Here is a 16,096-nt window from a genome sequence, read left to right on the forward strand (position 1 = left end):
TTAGGTTCAAAGTACAACTTTGATGCAATCTCTCCCAAAAGTAAGGTTATAAAGCTGTTTCAACTTCATATAAAAAACTTTCCCCAGAAATATGATAAAGAAAAATGAGCTTTAAAATAAAAATACTGATAACATCAAGCTACTCCTATTTTGATAATTTTCTGGGGTTTGTTTTTGGGTTTTTTTTTTAATTACCTCCCCTCTCTCCCAGTTTTCTTAGGAAAACAAAAATAAACAAAATATCAATATACCAACTGATATTTATTGATATAAAAAAATCAATAAATAAAATCTTCCAAAGTGATTATTTTTTACACAGGTATTTTCCCTTAACATTCTCTTAAGAATTCAAAAGTTATTAAAATCACAGAATTACATTTAACTAGCTGTTTCATTTCGTGTATGACTACCCCAGATATAAGAATGATCAGTTTGTTTCTGCCTTTTATACAGATACATATATGTATCTGTGTACAATCATGTTTATCATGACATATGGTAATGCTTAAATTTTGTTATTAGTGTGTTTTTTTATGGCCAAAGACACTGTAGGAATGGACATTTTCATAAAACAAAATGTTGTCAAACATCTGTGTCTTAAAACATAGAGAAAATTCCTCATATATGTATTCTAAATTAATGTAGCTTGTAGCTATCGCAAAGTAAATGCTTGTTAAATCTACAAACAAATACACTGGAATGAGAGGTAGGTGAAGCGTGGTCCTTGAACTCAATAGTCTAGGATTTTCTGTTTGTTTGTAGGCAGAGTGGCATTGGCATTGTTCCCATGAAATTAATGTGTTTAAGATAAGAAGTTCTTATTATTCACATAAGAACTTCAGCTTGCTGAAGTTAAGCTGACATTAAACTTTTTTGAACAACAACAAAACATCACTAAACCTGACTTTATTCCACAAACAAAGCCTCTAGGAGTGATTTTAAAAGGTGTTTAAATATGTGCATTGGAATGCTCTGTGATTTACAGTTGTTGCTTAAGTGCATTAATCCCCTAATTCCCAAATGTCTCCATCTTTAAAAGTCTTTCAAACAAGAACACTGTTTGTTTGTTTGCTAATATAACAGAAAATAACTTGTGCTAAATGTTTAATGCCAACGTGTAAGCTACAAGGATAAGGAGTATTTCTTATAGGTAGTCAGCACCATTCAAGTCAGCTTCATCATACCAAGGTATCAGTGGCTATCCCATTTTCCAAAAGACTTAATTTCTATTTCTTACTTCCTTTGAGCAGAAGAAAACCTTGTCACTATGATATTAGGTGGGAGGCAGTGTATGGCAAGATTATGCGTCAGTCACTAAGTCTGCTGGTCAGTGGAAAAAAAAACCCAAGCACCAAAACAAACGAAAACTAGTCATAATGAGCAGACCGATTCTATGCAGAGAGAAAATACACTAGACGATATACTCACAGGTTCAAATTTATTTCCAGAATATGCTAATATTAAGACAGAGAAAACATCTGAGATACCTACCCTACCTTGCTGCACAAAACTTCAAACGCCTGCATCTTATACATTCCTTCTTTAGCAAATTGATTAATGTTTACTCTGGGCTAATTCTATATTATATCCATGCCCACCTTTGGGATTTGATTCTGTAAGGTGTGTATTTATAGGGCAACCATACTGATGAAGACCTTGTATGCTAAGCTCTAGAACAGCACAGATTTCTGCTTTGGTTAAATGAGAGCAAGTATGTAAATATATCCCAGCTCTTTGTCACAAAACTGTGTGGGAGGAGAGGAGTTTGTTAGGCAAGGTGCTAGAAGTGAGAGGGAAGCTTTAACTACTTGCAGCTATGACACATTATTATTCATTGTGCAGTGTGTCACTCAGACTGTCGTGATGCACAGCAGAGAACATGCACATTATCAGTGCTGAAGAGCACTGAGAGGGATTGCAGAGGCACGGTCATTTTGAGGAAATACCTCTGCAACGATCCAGGAACAGTTTTCTGCTGTTTGTGCAATGGATCTGGCAGCACAAGCTAGGGGATCATCAACTGGTTACTAACAACCAACAAAATTCATTCATTACAAATGAAGACATATTTGTAAAGGCTTCCTGAAAAGGAGTCAGAATTCTGTATGTAAAGTACTCACTAAATATTATTCAACCACCTCTATCAGACTTGGAGAAAACGATCCAAGCAAAGAACAGGTTAAATGTGCAAAGAGTTGTATGGGTATGGGTGTCAGCAAAACACTTTGCACTGAGTTAGAAGGTTAATAAGAGAAGGTAGAATCTGAAGGCCAGAGAAGGCATAAATATAAAAATTTAAAATCACCCAGGAAGAACATAAAGAAATAAGGCAGCAAAGTAAGGAGACAAGAGAGAGGCATCAGCTTTAAACACATGCACATAAAATTGAAGAGGAGTCAATCAGACAAAGGCGGCTGTCTGAAATTCTTCATTAAGAAAATACCAAGTTATGGTTATAAATAATTAAAAACAATTTTTATATCTTTGAAAGTTAGCTTATATTAACAAAACTTTATATGTGTTATTTCAACTAAAATTTGCTTCCTCAAGTATTTGCAGAAAATTAAATCGCGAGTAAATTCATTTTTCACTCCCCCATCTTTAAAATGATTGCAATATTGTGATAAGTTCTTCAATTTTTCTGCTCCTCTCTGCCTTCCTTACCCATATACAGCAGTACTCTGTTTAGCTTTGGGTTTGTTTGGGTTTTTTTAATTTTATTTTTAAAAATAAACTTCTGACTGGGAGTCAAGAATAAAAAAAAATTCAAAGTCAAACTTTAGCAGCAATTCAGAGAAACAGTTCTGAAACATCATTATCACGTCAGGAAGCACTACTGTACCGCCACTGGAACAAGCCCTGTGTGAGACCTTCGAGCAGCTGGTATCAGCACTACCAAACCTTATCTAGACTTCACTCATGCTAATATGCTTCTTTTAGAACACAGTGGATAACAGGATACAAATCACACTGTAATTTTCCTTGTTAAATCAATACTTTGATCAATAATGATTGAGGTGCAGAGCTTTTCCTGGGAAACTACTAACAGAGGAGCTAATGATCATGCCCCCCTATCAATAATATCCATTTGCTAGTGACATTACAATATTTAAAAAAAACCAACCAAACAAAAAAACCCAACCATAAACTAATAAGTTGTTTTATTATTATTATTACTTATTATTACTTATTATTACTTTTTATTATTCTTACTACTTATTATTATTCTTATTACCTTCAAATTAACAAAAAAAACCCCATTAAGTTGTGTATTCATGCAGGTCTTTTCATCGCGATGTGTCTAAATTCATCACATAGGAGCCGTTTTACAGACCATGAAAATGTACCCACCTCGTAACTTCTGGTAAATGTTTCATCTTAGTACCACAGAGAATTTTCACACCAAGAACAAGAACTGTCATTCCTGTTCAATTTCTTTTAAAATTTTAGTAGGCAGAATACAATAACATAAGTAGAATTCAACCCCTGCACTGTAATTTTTTTGTCATTACACATGAGACAGTGGTATCAAAGGACCTGAACTAAACTTTCATGGTCTAAGCAGCACAAAGCATGTTCCTCATAGTGTGACCATTTCTTACCTCACTGAATACTTTGAGAACAACAGTAAGCTGGCAATTTAGGGTAATGCAGCTGCTGAAAAAGGTGGTATGGGAAGGTCAGGATGAATATCAAACTGAAAACTAGAAAGCATTTATATATTCATATCTTCATTAACAAACCCATTTATTTCAGTAAGCCCTGTACCATCTATGATTAATATTTCATAACATTCAGAATTGTTATCCAATGTCTTCTAGCAAAACCTAGTATTAAAAAAAAACCCAACCCTCTTTACGCTTTTTATGGAACAACCAAGCAAGTTAAAGACAAATAAAAGAGAGAGAAAATATACTATTTCAGTATGTGATGCTCTGTCTACAGTATTTGTGGTGGGTTTTTTTGTTGTTTGGTTGGTTGTTGTTTTTCGTTTTTTTTTTTTTTTTTTTTTTTAAATTAATCTTTACAGGGAACAAATTAAAGCCTCATCATTTTGGTTGGAAGGGAACTCCAAGGGCCATCCAGTCCAGTCTCCTCCTCAAAATAAGGCTAATTAGAGCAAGTGGCTCAGGACACTTCCTTGAACACCTAAAAGAGCCCAAAATTTCTCTGACCAATCTGTTCTGGTATTTGACCATGCCCACATTATTTCGTGAGAGAGAAACAGCTTGGAACGCCACCTTTCTGTCATTGGTGCTGAATTCGCCATCGCGAAGACAGTGTATGGTAAATGGGAAGCTTCTATATGATGTCAGAGGTAAAAACAGCATCAGCTTTGCTAATCTATGCACTAGAAATGTTTCATGAGGAACGAAATATTATACTTTTAAATGTAGAATGAAAATACTGAAGAGGCAACTGTAGAAACAGAAAAGGAGGGATCAAGGAATTAAGAATGAACAGAGAACACCTGTATCTCCAGTATCCCAGCAACATTAGCTAAGAGAAGTGATGACCATTATGAAAATTATCAACTGGGAATTGTGGGACATCTGGTTACTTTCTGTGAATTTTATTGATATCCTGCTGTACCTTGTGATTCTCTGGTGTCCTGGACACACTCAATATTGAAAATCAAGTTAGAAGGAATGAAATTATCCAACATAGAAAAATTTGTCTCAAATTCCAGTCTTTAAAATATACATAAATTACATCTGGTACAGTGTAACTATTACTTAAGTGTGTCAGAAGTAGCTGCATTTTCTATTTCAAATCACATTGGATCATTCCAGATGAAATTGGCCTAATCTGGCCTACCCAACTGAAATAGGCCTAATCTGGCCTACATAAATTTATGCTGTTATTAGATATGATACATGTTTCTGAATTATTAGAAGTCAGGCTAAAAAGCAGTTTCATGAAAGATAAAATGCAGCAACTTCTTTTTTTTTAATACTGATAAAAAATATGTAAAGGTTTCTCTAGTATACTGATATGTAAAATAGAATATGTTTCTTTTTCTTAGAGAAAGTAAAAGATTTAATCCAAATAAAATGATAGAAACTATGAGATTTAGTCATAGGTAATCTTAGAATATGAATCTACTAAGACCCCACCTGGAGTACTGCATCCAATTCTGGAGCCCCTACTACAAGGAAGATATGGACATGCTGGAACGTGTCCAGAGAGGGGCCATGAGGATGATCAGAGGGCTGGAGCACCTCTCCTATGAGGACAGACTGAGAGAGTTGGGGTTGTTCAGTCTGGAGAAAAGAAGGCTCCGAGGAGACCTTATAGTGGCCTACCAGTATCTTAAGGGGGCCTACAAGAGAGCTGGTGAGGGACTTTTTAGGATGTCGGGTAATGGTGGGACTAGAAGGAATGGATTAAAACTAGAGATGGGACGATTCAGATTGGACATTAGGAAGAAGTTCTTCACCATGAGGGCGGTGAGACACTGGAACAGGTTGCCCAGGGAGGTGGCGGAAGCCCCATCCCTGGAAGTTTTTAAGGCCAGGCTGGATGGGGCTGAGCAGCCTGGTCTAGTGGGAGGTGTCCCTGCCCATGGCAGGGGGGTTGGAACTAGATGACCTGTAAGGTCCCTTCCAACCCGGACAATTCTATGATTCTGTACTGAGTTTATCAAAATATTCTGCTTTCAAATGATACTTGAAAAAACAGAAGTGCAAGATAGTCTGGGGCCAAGCACGGTGCATGTCTATTGAAATGGGAAGCCAAATATGTCCTAAAGATATTTCTAACTATTATTGGCCAGTTCCTACTTGACTTGCTCAAGCAAGTATACACAATGACTGTCAGAATTACCTTCACTAGAAAAGCTAGTTCACTTATATAAAATCACTGTCGGCTATACTTCCACCTACTTGTTTATACATACATACGTACATATCTATGTATACACACACACTTACTTTGTCTGCTCCTTATGAGCAGAATAAGAATAATTTCATGTGCAAATATGGTTCTAAACATTAACCTAGATACAATAACTTGGAGATACTAATAAAATTCAACAGGTTTCATATGAGGAAAGAGAAAATGAAATTATCAGAAGACATGAAAACTCTATTAGGGATCAGCATATAAATTGGGGTATTTCCTGGCAACTGTCATACTTGTGCCAAAGTTCAGATAAGCAATAAAAATGTCTCACACTGCCAAAGTCTTTCTATGCTGCCTGCCAGCACTATCACAGCATTAGGGAAACTGAAAGAGAATCAACTGATTAGACAACTAGAACAAAAGGAGACCCAATTGTTTCATTTGTTATTACCTGTATACAAGAAAAAACGTGTATTGTAAAGACCTCCAAAAGGATCTTTTATTTAATGTTGTCTCGTCAAGGAACTTTCTCTGTCCAGGCTTCAATAAAGATGACACTGATGGAAAATGCAGCAGAATATGCTTCTGGCTATGTATACCTTTTTTTCACCTTTTTTTCCATGTATGTAAGACATAACCACAGACCTGTGGAAGACTACCTGTGAGACTGAAGAGCAGTGACTTAGGCAGTAGGCATAAGCAGACTTATGGCTACTGGATTGTACATGATTTATACTAAATAGCTATTTAAAGTGTTAGGATGTGCTGGTTTTAGCTCTCAAAATAACAGTCAATAAAACCCCTTAATAGAATCACAATTTTCACATGAGGTCTTAAAAAAATCAAAACTGATTATAATTATTAAAAAAAAAAAAGATTTCATAACTCTAAAGTACAGTCCTGTACCTCCTCCAGAACACAGCTGTTAGGACAAAATACGCAAGACTAACTTGCATGCATATCATTATAAACTGACCTCTGTTAATTGTTCTTGGCACCTGCATGAGTTAAAGCAAAAAATCAGCTTAATTCAGAGCAACAAAAGAAAACCGAGGGAGAAGGTGGAGGCTGAGAAAAATTTCTAGCTTTAAGAATATGTAACCACAAACTTCTGCAAACTGCAGAGTAACCTTGATTGTAATTCAAGTTCCAAAATGTTCAAATCACCTAACAGAAATAAATGAAGTTGCATATTCCCCATTCCAGGTAAACCCAGCAAATGCATGAGTCAACTTTTGATTTTCTCCTTGCCCTCAATAACCCCTCTAATGGCACTCAAATCTCTTGCTATGTAATGGCACTTTGCAGGAGAAAAAAAGTTACACACAGAGTTTTCCAAACATTTGTATTTGTATGACCTCAAATTATAAAGCGCACATTTTATGCAAGCATTTCCTACATTTTCCAGTCTTATCTTAAATTCTGATACATGCAAATCAATTCATCCTTGAATAATTCTCAAGTTCCTAGAAAAGTACAAGACAAAATGAAGAAATACTAATGCCACATGCATTTGCCACAAATTCAAAGACTGAAAACAAAACCTTTTTATCAATGACACTGTTAAGAGCTGTACAACTACTCTGCACCCTACTGAAGACTACAAACCCATGCTTAGTAACCTTCTGCACAGACTAGCCCGTCTACCAGATATGAGAATCTGCAGTTTTTACCACAGTAATACAAATGGAAGCTGCCCTTTATGAGCTGAACTGGGACAAGCCATCCCTGGGATGTGTATACTTCCCCTGAAACATTTAGGTAAAATACTACCTGCTTCTTTACAGCTGTAAAGCCAGCACAATTTCACTTGTGGAATCAAGCCCAGGAAATCTGTGCTTTGCACGATACCAAAAAACTCTATCTATCCATGATTCTGTTGCAGTTAACTATCAGGGAAAGTGTGAAATGTACATCAAAATAGGAAGCATGGCCTCTAACAGTCATAAAGCTGTGGTAGCTATCTTAGTAACAAGATGGCTAGGCAGGGAAGAATATTTCCTTCCTTCTTAGGCTCCCCAGAATTTCCCAATGGGAAATGCAAATGTTTTACACACATGAAAGTTACATGAATTTGCATAACATGAGCTCAAGGGTCTGTAAAAAGAAGCAGAGGAAAACCTTCTGTGATCACATTTGCTTCTCCTGCTCTGACTCACATGCAGAAAAGGGTCAACATCCATCTGTTCTAAATCACTCTTGGTGCCTTGTTCTTTCATTGTCTTTGAAAGAACAGTTAACTGCTTCATTTAACCCTTCACTTAATTCAGTATATTACTCTTCGCTTCAGCTGCCACTCAAATGAAAAATATGTGGTGCTGGGAGGAAAACACATTTAAGGATATCTCATAAATGTGCAATTTTTTCCCTCCATGCAAAACCATAACCTGCCTTTGAATTTAGAAATAGCTGCCTTGCCACTAGAATCGGAGAAAAACACCTGATTTACACACATCTGCTTGTCAGACTTGCCATGTTCTAATGATCTGTATGAAGTAAGTCTCAGGGGAAAAATCAATTTGTTTCCCTTGGAGAAAAATTCAGAATATTTAGCTCAGAGTTGTTTTGTGATGTTCTTGCACTTCATTCTCATGGACTGGCTCCCAGATGACAATAAATAATTTATTTGCCTCTTGAAAGTGATCATCATTAGTTTAAGCCACCAGTTTAATTAATTTATCTTCTATAGTTGCTGTTTAAGGAAAACAATTCATTCTTGCAGTCTATGGGACAATCACTGCTGTTTTGTATTGTGAGACTCTAAAGAGAGTCTGTAAAAAGCAGAAATATATTATCGTTATTTTCAAGTGAGAGGCGTAGTACAAACCAGTCTTCAAAATTTCAAAACTAAGAACAGGTTTGTACTTTGAATACCAATACAAGAAGAAACACTAAAATTTAGAAATAAAGTAAGTTTATGAGGTTTGACTGTAAGTCAAGTCTTTCCCTTGGCTCTAGAACCCATCTATTTAGAATATTTAGAAAATTCACTGCTCTACCTCTCTTACAAGGCAAACTGCCATCCTTTGTGATAGGCACTCTAACTTGTTCAGAAAGAATTTAGCAATAGATTTTCCACTATCTTAAGGTCCAATATTTCAGTGTCTTTATTAGAAAGTGATTGTCAATACTAAACATGGAAAAATTTGATACAGTGTAAAACCACTACATATCCTGCCCGCAGTCAGAATGGATTACTCTCATTTCCAAAAACTTTTCATGTGCTGGAAACTTGTATTGTTTCCCCATTTCCATCCCTCATCCTTCTCTTCTTTTCAATGTCAGTTGCTTCAGTTCTTTCTGAAATGCCAGTTTTCTAGACCTTCTTTCTCCTCATTGTCACCATATGTAATAGCTCATTTTTGAAGTTGAATTTAAAATTTCATTAAAAACCTCAGAAATCCTGACGAAAATATAACATTGTATTTCAGATCAAACAAAATGTGCCTTTTGGTCTGAAATTATTTTTTCAATTTTGGTTTTAGTAGGAAGTGAAGAGAGAAAAACGTATTTGAACTTGACCACAGTACACTTTTCCTTTTTGACTTTGTAAAAAGGATGAGTTGGAAGATCAATTATTTTTGTATCTCTACCTAAAAAAAAATGCATGGACTCATGTTTTTGTGTCTTTCAAAATGAGGAAGCTCTGCACAAACTCAAAGGTGAAAATGTAAACCCTTTCAATAACCTCGATATTTTAATTATTAACAGATACACAATCTGAATTTATAAAATAACGTATCAATAAAAAATCAGTTTGCCAAGATTGCCATGTGCACATTTGAAAACTACTTTTGAAGACGTCAATCAGTTTACAAATGTTTTGTCCACCTCTTCAAGTACTTCAGGGTTATTTCCTACATCATATTCTGCAATGCTTTGTCAGATTCAGTGTTAAGTAATTGACAAATCATTCTAGCAACACAGCTATTATTTTATTATTCAGATGGTTCTGTCTGTACTTAACATTATGATTTGTTTGGCTTTCATTCCTTTTTCTCATTTGAAGCGACTGTATTAAACACAGTACTGGGTCTTACAAGAATGAAAGACCACATACCATCCCTGTAATCATACTTGCTTAAATTCATATCCTTGCTTGTATTAATGTTCTGACCAACGCATACCAGATACCCAGATCCCTGTAATACTTGTAATTTGGATCATCAATTTAGGAAAGGGAGAAATAAACATAATATATATTATAGCAAAAAGTGAAGATGTGAGAAAAAATGTCACTGTATATGACTCAGACTGATGATTTTCAACTCTTTATGCTACATTTGAAAAGTGACAACGTTGATGCATGACAATGTACAAATAACCATTACTTGCAATGATGTCTTTGTCATTCCCTTGAAAATGCCTGTGTGGGTTTTATAAGGAGAAAAAATAAAACCTGGTTGAAAATCTCTTTAAGTATATTGCTGGGTTTAATAAAAGCATTAGTGCTGAGAATCATCCTACAGTGCAAGCTTTTTCAGTACTTACAATACATGAATTTTTTAATCCTAAATAGAATGAAGAGCATGTATTGTCTAAAACTGAATTTTAATACCTAAAAAGTCTGTGGAGAGAAAGTGGAAAATACAAATGGCTTTAACCTACTGATAGCCAACCCATTACATCATAATTGATCACAAAATAACTAGAAAACGTGAGCATATCGTTTAGGTCATACTATCTAAATAGAAGAATGATATATCACATTCAGTTGGCATCACATTTACATTATGATGGTACCAGTTGAGGAAGCTGCATATCTACCTGTACAGGACTGAGGTCTAAACCGTTTTCCATTTTGTAGTTTTATTTTAGAAATTAATTAATGAAAACAAATATAACCTTGTAAACTTAACCATTCAATACTGTTCTGGGCAGTTAGGAAAAGCTTCTGATATTGGCACTTGCTGAGTGCTTGACAAAAATAGGAAGGAAGGACTGTTTTCCCAAAAAAGCACAGAGGAAAAGAATTCTGAATATCTTATGTTCTATGCAATTTTCCAAATGTGTTAGTATTTAAATCATTAAATGCAATAATTACAGTATCTGTAATTCCAAGCAATAAATTCATTGATAAATCATCAAGTTCATCCCAATGACTTTTTTTGAATAATATTTTCAAACTAGAAGTTAAAACTTTGTAAAACCCAACTCACAAATCAAAGGTCAGTCAGGGTATTGAGAGCTGTGCTATTCAAAAAACACAGCTTACCATCCTAGGCTCGCATTTGGAAATGCTTCCATTTCCTACTAAATCCCAGATTTCTTGAACTACTTGAATGAATCATTTAGCCTTCTTATGTTTCAGTCCCATCTCCTGTTGATGGGAGACTTTCGACTTCAAGTGCAGTTTTGTAAATAAATGCTTTAAAGATTTCTGTTTGTTCAGTTAATATGGTAATGTTAACATGACAGAGGCCTTTTAACTATGGAGGAGGAAAGCTTTTCTTCTGCTATTAGAAAAGTTATTTGAAGTTCTACATTTTCTTGTGTTTTATATACAATTAAACTAATTCACTGCAGAGTTTTAATGCTCTGTGAGTCATATCTAATTGCAAATGTACGTTCACTTTTGGAATATCTAGTCCAAATACAACCCTCACACAATGAGATACTAACTTATGTTCCTAGCAGCTCTATTTCATATTCAAGAAGATTTCTATGGAAAATATTCACATTAGATATACTTCCTTAAAAAAAAAAAAAAAACTAAGAAGAAGACTTAATAACCTCAGTGAAAAGCACTGAGATTCTGAAGTACTAAAAGCATTTGTATGAGAATGTGTTTATTTTCTAATTTTAGGATTCTGTGTTTTTTCTTTAATTTGAACAGCAAAGCAACGTGTGCTGTGTACTGAAGAAAACTGTGTGCTGAATACAGTATGTATATCAGTAACTATACAATAAATTCAATCTCAATATGGACTCCTACTATCAGTGTTCCTAATTTATCCCTTCAGTACAATACACAGTGGTGTAGAAACCCAACAGAATGCCTAGCAACCATTTGCAAACCCCTTGAGTTCCACCTGAGGATTTAAATAGTCTACAGTTCTTGTATGAATCTTTTGTACGGAGGACTACATCTGCTGAGATAAAGAAGACTTCCTATTGATAAGTTAGCAATAGGCTACATCTTGAACAACTCCTATATCCAAATGATGTCCCCGTAAAGTACTTACATTCTATTAATTAGTGATGACACCTAGAACATCTGATTAGGCAAGGAGTATTTATGTATTTCACAATCAGCTTTCTGAAGATCCATATCAGTTTTGTATTTTCAGCTTTCTGTATAACTAAAGTCACAAAAAGTGTTATTCTCAATTTTTTTTCCAATCCATGCAAGCACGTTAGCAAGACTAGTTAAATGCCTAACCACCTAACTTTCAGGACATTTTCCAGATCTTGCACGTATATTGCTCCTTGTCAGAAGTATTGCGCAGTGTAGCGCAGCAACAATAACTGAAACTAAATCTTGCTATGGAACCATAATCTCCACAAAGCACACAAAATTTTGACAACTAAGGCAGAAAGTCAGATTTACCATCTTAAGATGCAATACTTTCACTCTTCAACCTTGAAAACCACCCCTAAGTATATATATAAAAACAGATAAGTTTGGGGACAGAAAGATCAAATAAGGAGTTACCCATAAAACTTTATTATTGTTAACTTAAACTATCAACTGTGTAACTCGAGGCATCATTTCTATCTTCTTCTCCAGTCATAATTGAAAAATATTATGTTTCATACCATGCAGACATTAATATTTAAAGCAGTATAGCTTATGAAAACAACAGGAGAATTGAAGCTGATAATACTGCATTATTTTAAGAAGAGTTTGACGGAATTTCACTATTAAATTGCTGAGATATTGCAGAGGATCCAAATACTGAATTGACAAATGCCTTCATGGACAGCTATCTGAAACCCTCCAGTTTTCTTTAGTGAAATATATTGACGTGCTTTCTATTTTACTAACTACCTTAGAGATGGTAAGAAAAACTGCAAATAGCAGCAAACAAGACTGAAGACATTTCTACATTTACAAAGGAACAAAAGGCATCAAACTCTTGCAAAAGCTGCAATCAAATGTAGCATCAAGACACAAAAGTGAAAGATCTTCTTCTATTCAATACTCAAAGAAAAAATAAGTCAGCATTAAAATTCAATTCTTGTTTTTGCATCTGCATGCATAAGAATGGATATTAGTCACTCATCTTTAAAAATACAGATGGACAGACCATCATTATGTAGTTTTGTTAAACTCTGTGAAATATATCTCTGCAACCATTAAGAATAATATTTACTTGAGATCAATGGGTCACAAAGGCTTGGATAAGTAAGGTGATACGTTCTTGGCATGACTGAGAAATGAGTTTTGGCCTGGTTGAGGTCTCCCATATGTGTCCTGCAAGTCCAGCTAATGAGGCAGGACCATCATTAAACTTGGCCGAATTAATGTGACATGAATAGAAGAATCTGCAAATGCTCAGACAGAGATGAAAGTAGGTCACAATCTCACAATTTAAATAGAAACAGTCTAGACAGCATTAGCATGCGCATTGTAAATCTTATACTAAAAACCACAATATGAATCTGTAACATCTATTATGACTGATAATAAATATAAGAATAGAAAAAAAAACATGAAAAGATCATTGATATACATAAAATGAGAAAAAAGAAAAATTTCTTTAGTCGGTATTCAATGAATTAAAAATGTTTACAGCATACCCAGTAAATAATATGATTTCTAATATGATCAAAAATAGCTGATCTAACAATCATTTTGAGGTCATATCTTTCACATCAAATGGTGGTGACTGTAACAAAAAGTAAATCTCTCTCTGTTAGTATATACAAAATAGTGAAAAATGTTGCATCACAGTGAGAACAAGCATTGGAACAGGCTGCCCAGGGAAGTGGTCGAATCACCATCCCTAGAGGTATTTAAAAGACAGGTAGACATAGTGCTTAGCGACATGGTTTAGTGATGATTTTCTTCAGTGTTAGGTTGATGGTGGAACTTGATGATCTTAAAGGTCCCTTCCAACCTAGACAATTCTATAACTCTTTGCTCTTTTGAAAAAAATACCAATGTAATGTTGAATGGACATGGGAAGCAGCTATGATGTGATGAAGAAAAACATATATAGCGATGATGACAAACATATATAATATGTGCTCTGACCAGTTCTCAGGTGAAGTTTCTCTTCAAAATTTTTTGGTACACAGAAACTGTCTTTTTCTGTGTGTTGTTGTCCACAGCCCCCCTTCCCCAAAATGGAACGATGTGATAACCAAATTTTTAGTCATGAATATTATGTAGTGTGTTGCAATGAGAAGACATTATTGCAAGTTGCCTTTTCAGCGCTTGTTGGATCTGTGTATTAGGAGCACTTACTACTAAAAGGCAGTTTCTGAAACTGCACTGCCTTTTACAAGAAAGGGTGTGAAGGTTCATTTTATGGTCACGTTGCCATTTTGCATAGTTATATTCCACCAAAACCTTGTACTAGTTAAAGGCTACCCCACCTTTCTTGGCTTGCTGCTTTTTTATTTTCCCTACTCCAACCTCCTTTATAAAAGAAATCAGATCTGTAATGGTGAATATTTAGATTCATTAGAATTTGACTTTTGTTTATTATGTCTTCAAGAGACATATGTCAGAACTATCCGTGCACCTTATGTGTAATAGGTGAGGAGAGAATTACTGTAGGATACAAATCTTCAGCATGTAAGCAACAGAATGGGCTGTATTAATTATGTTTCCCAACTTCTCTTTCGTTGTTTGGATCATATAATTGCTAATGTCTAAATTATTTGCTTATTCAATGGATATGTGTTCATTTTTGCAGGGAAGAGGTTTCCTCTATAAGGGAAAAATAGAGTTTCAAGGTTTTTTTTAAAAAAAAAAACACTGGTTTTTGTTTTGCAAAAATTAAAATTAATTTTGCAAAATAAAAGTTTTAGCAAAAACTTTCCTTTACTTTGGGGAAAGGGAAAACAAGGCAGAGAAAAACTAAGAGGTAAGAACTTAAGAGTGATGTAGTTTTAGAAATGTAGATCAACATATTAAAAAAAAATAATTTACTGACTTAAAATAAATCTGAAATTAAAAATACGAAATTAAATGAGCTAATTAAAATTCAAATGTTTTTAAATAAAAACACCTGTTTTGTATAAAAAGTATTCACTTTTCCCCCAATTAAGTTCTATAGCTATTTTAAGTGTAGAACAGATTAATTTTCCTGGCATACCCAAACAAATAGTTATGCTATTTTCAATCAGGTAGAAGCCCTTTTGCAGCACTGTCAGGAAAACAATAAAGATTGTTCTAAAAGGGCAAAGTGAAATTTTAGAATCTAGAAACAAGGTAAATGTTTCAGCTTTAATGATTTTTTTAAAACTACCATTAGAAAGGTAACAATAATACTAGATATTGACTAATTTTTTCCTATGTTCATGTAATCTCTCACGAAATTAAAGTACTACCAATTTATCCAGTGGATTTAGCCAATACATATATATGTACAAGCTTTTTATAGTTGTTTTAAACTATCTACTCAAGACACAGGTATAGTTTTGATCTCCACAACCATGAATGTCAAAGCAGCAAGACTCTAAAACATGAAAGAACTGATGCCATAAATTCTGTCTCTTGAAGATCTCAAGATGAAACCACATAAATAAGTAATATTTTCAAACTCTCACTGAGGTCAAAAATCCAACTAAATATTTTACATATTTAAACCACAAGCTTATTTCCAGATAAGTTTCAGGGGGAAAAAAAATTTAAAAAGTACTTACAAAGTTCTGAGAACTAGACTGATTACGCACACCAATATCAAAAGCTACATAAGTTGAAAGGGATCTGTCTTGGACATATTTTTATATGACTGTTACTCATGGATTTAAACCGAGATTCTCCCAGGGAGATTAAACAGCTTAACAGCCAGATGCTGCAGAGCAGTATCTGGCATATGTAGAGTTGATAAAGTTACCAACTTTGAAGTGAACATGAGAGACTGCAAATGTTCCCAATCATTACAATCAAAACAGCAGAATGTATAGGTAAAAAATTTTAGTTGAGTAGTGTGTGGCTTAAAGCACGCATAAATACCAGCTGGTACATGGACATTCAGACTATATGGGTTATTCTGATAACCAGCTATTCTACTTCCAATTATTCAAAATTATACCAGTCTAGTCTGGAAAATAGACTTCTGCAGTGCACTTAGGA

General features: G+C 34.6%; 1 protein-coding gene across 14 annotated transcripts in view; it reads right to left on the reverse strand.

Moving 5' to 3' along the window:
- Positions 1-16,096, reverse strand: part of LRRC4C (leucine rich repeat containing 4C) — a 567,176-nt gene that overhangs the window by 111,218 nt on the left and 439,862 nt on the right. The gene's annotated exons all lie outside the window — the stretch shown is intronic.

The sequence above is a fragment of the Larus michahellis genome, chromosome 4 (assembly GCF_964199755.1).
Source record: "Larus michahellis chromosome 4, bLarMic1.1, whole genome shotgun sequence".
Taxonomy (NCBI): domain Eukaryota; kingdom Metazoa; phylum Chordata; class Aves; order Charadriiformes; family Laridae; genus Larus; species Larus michahellis.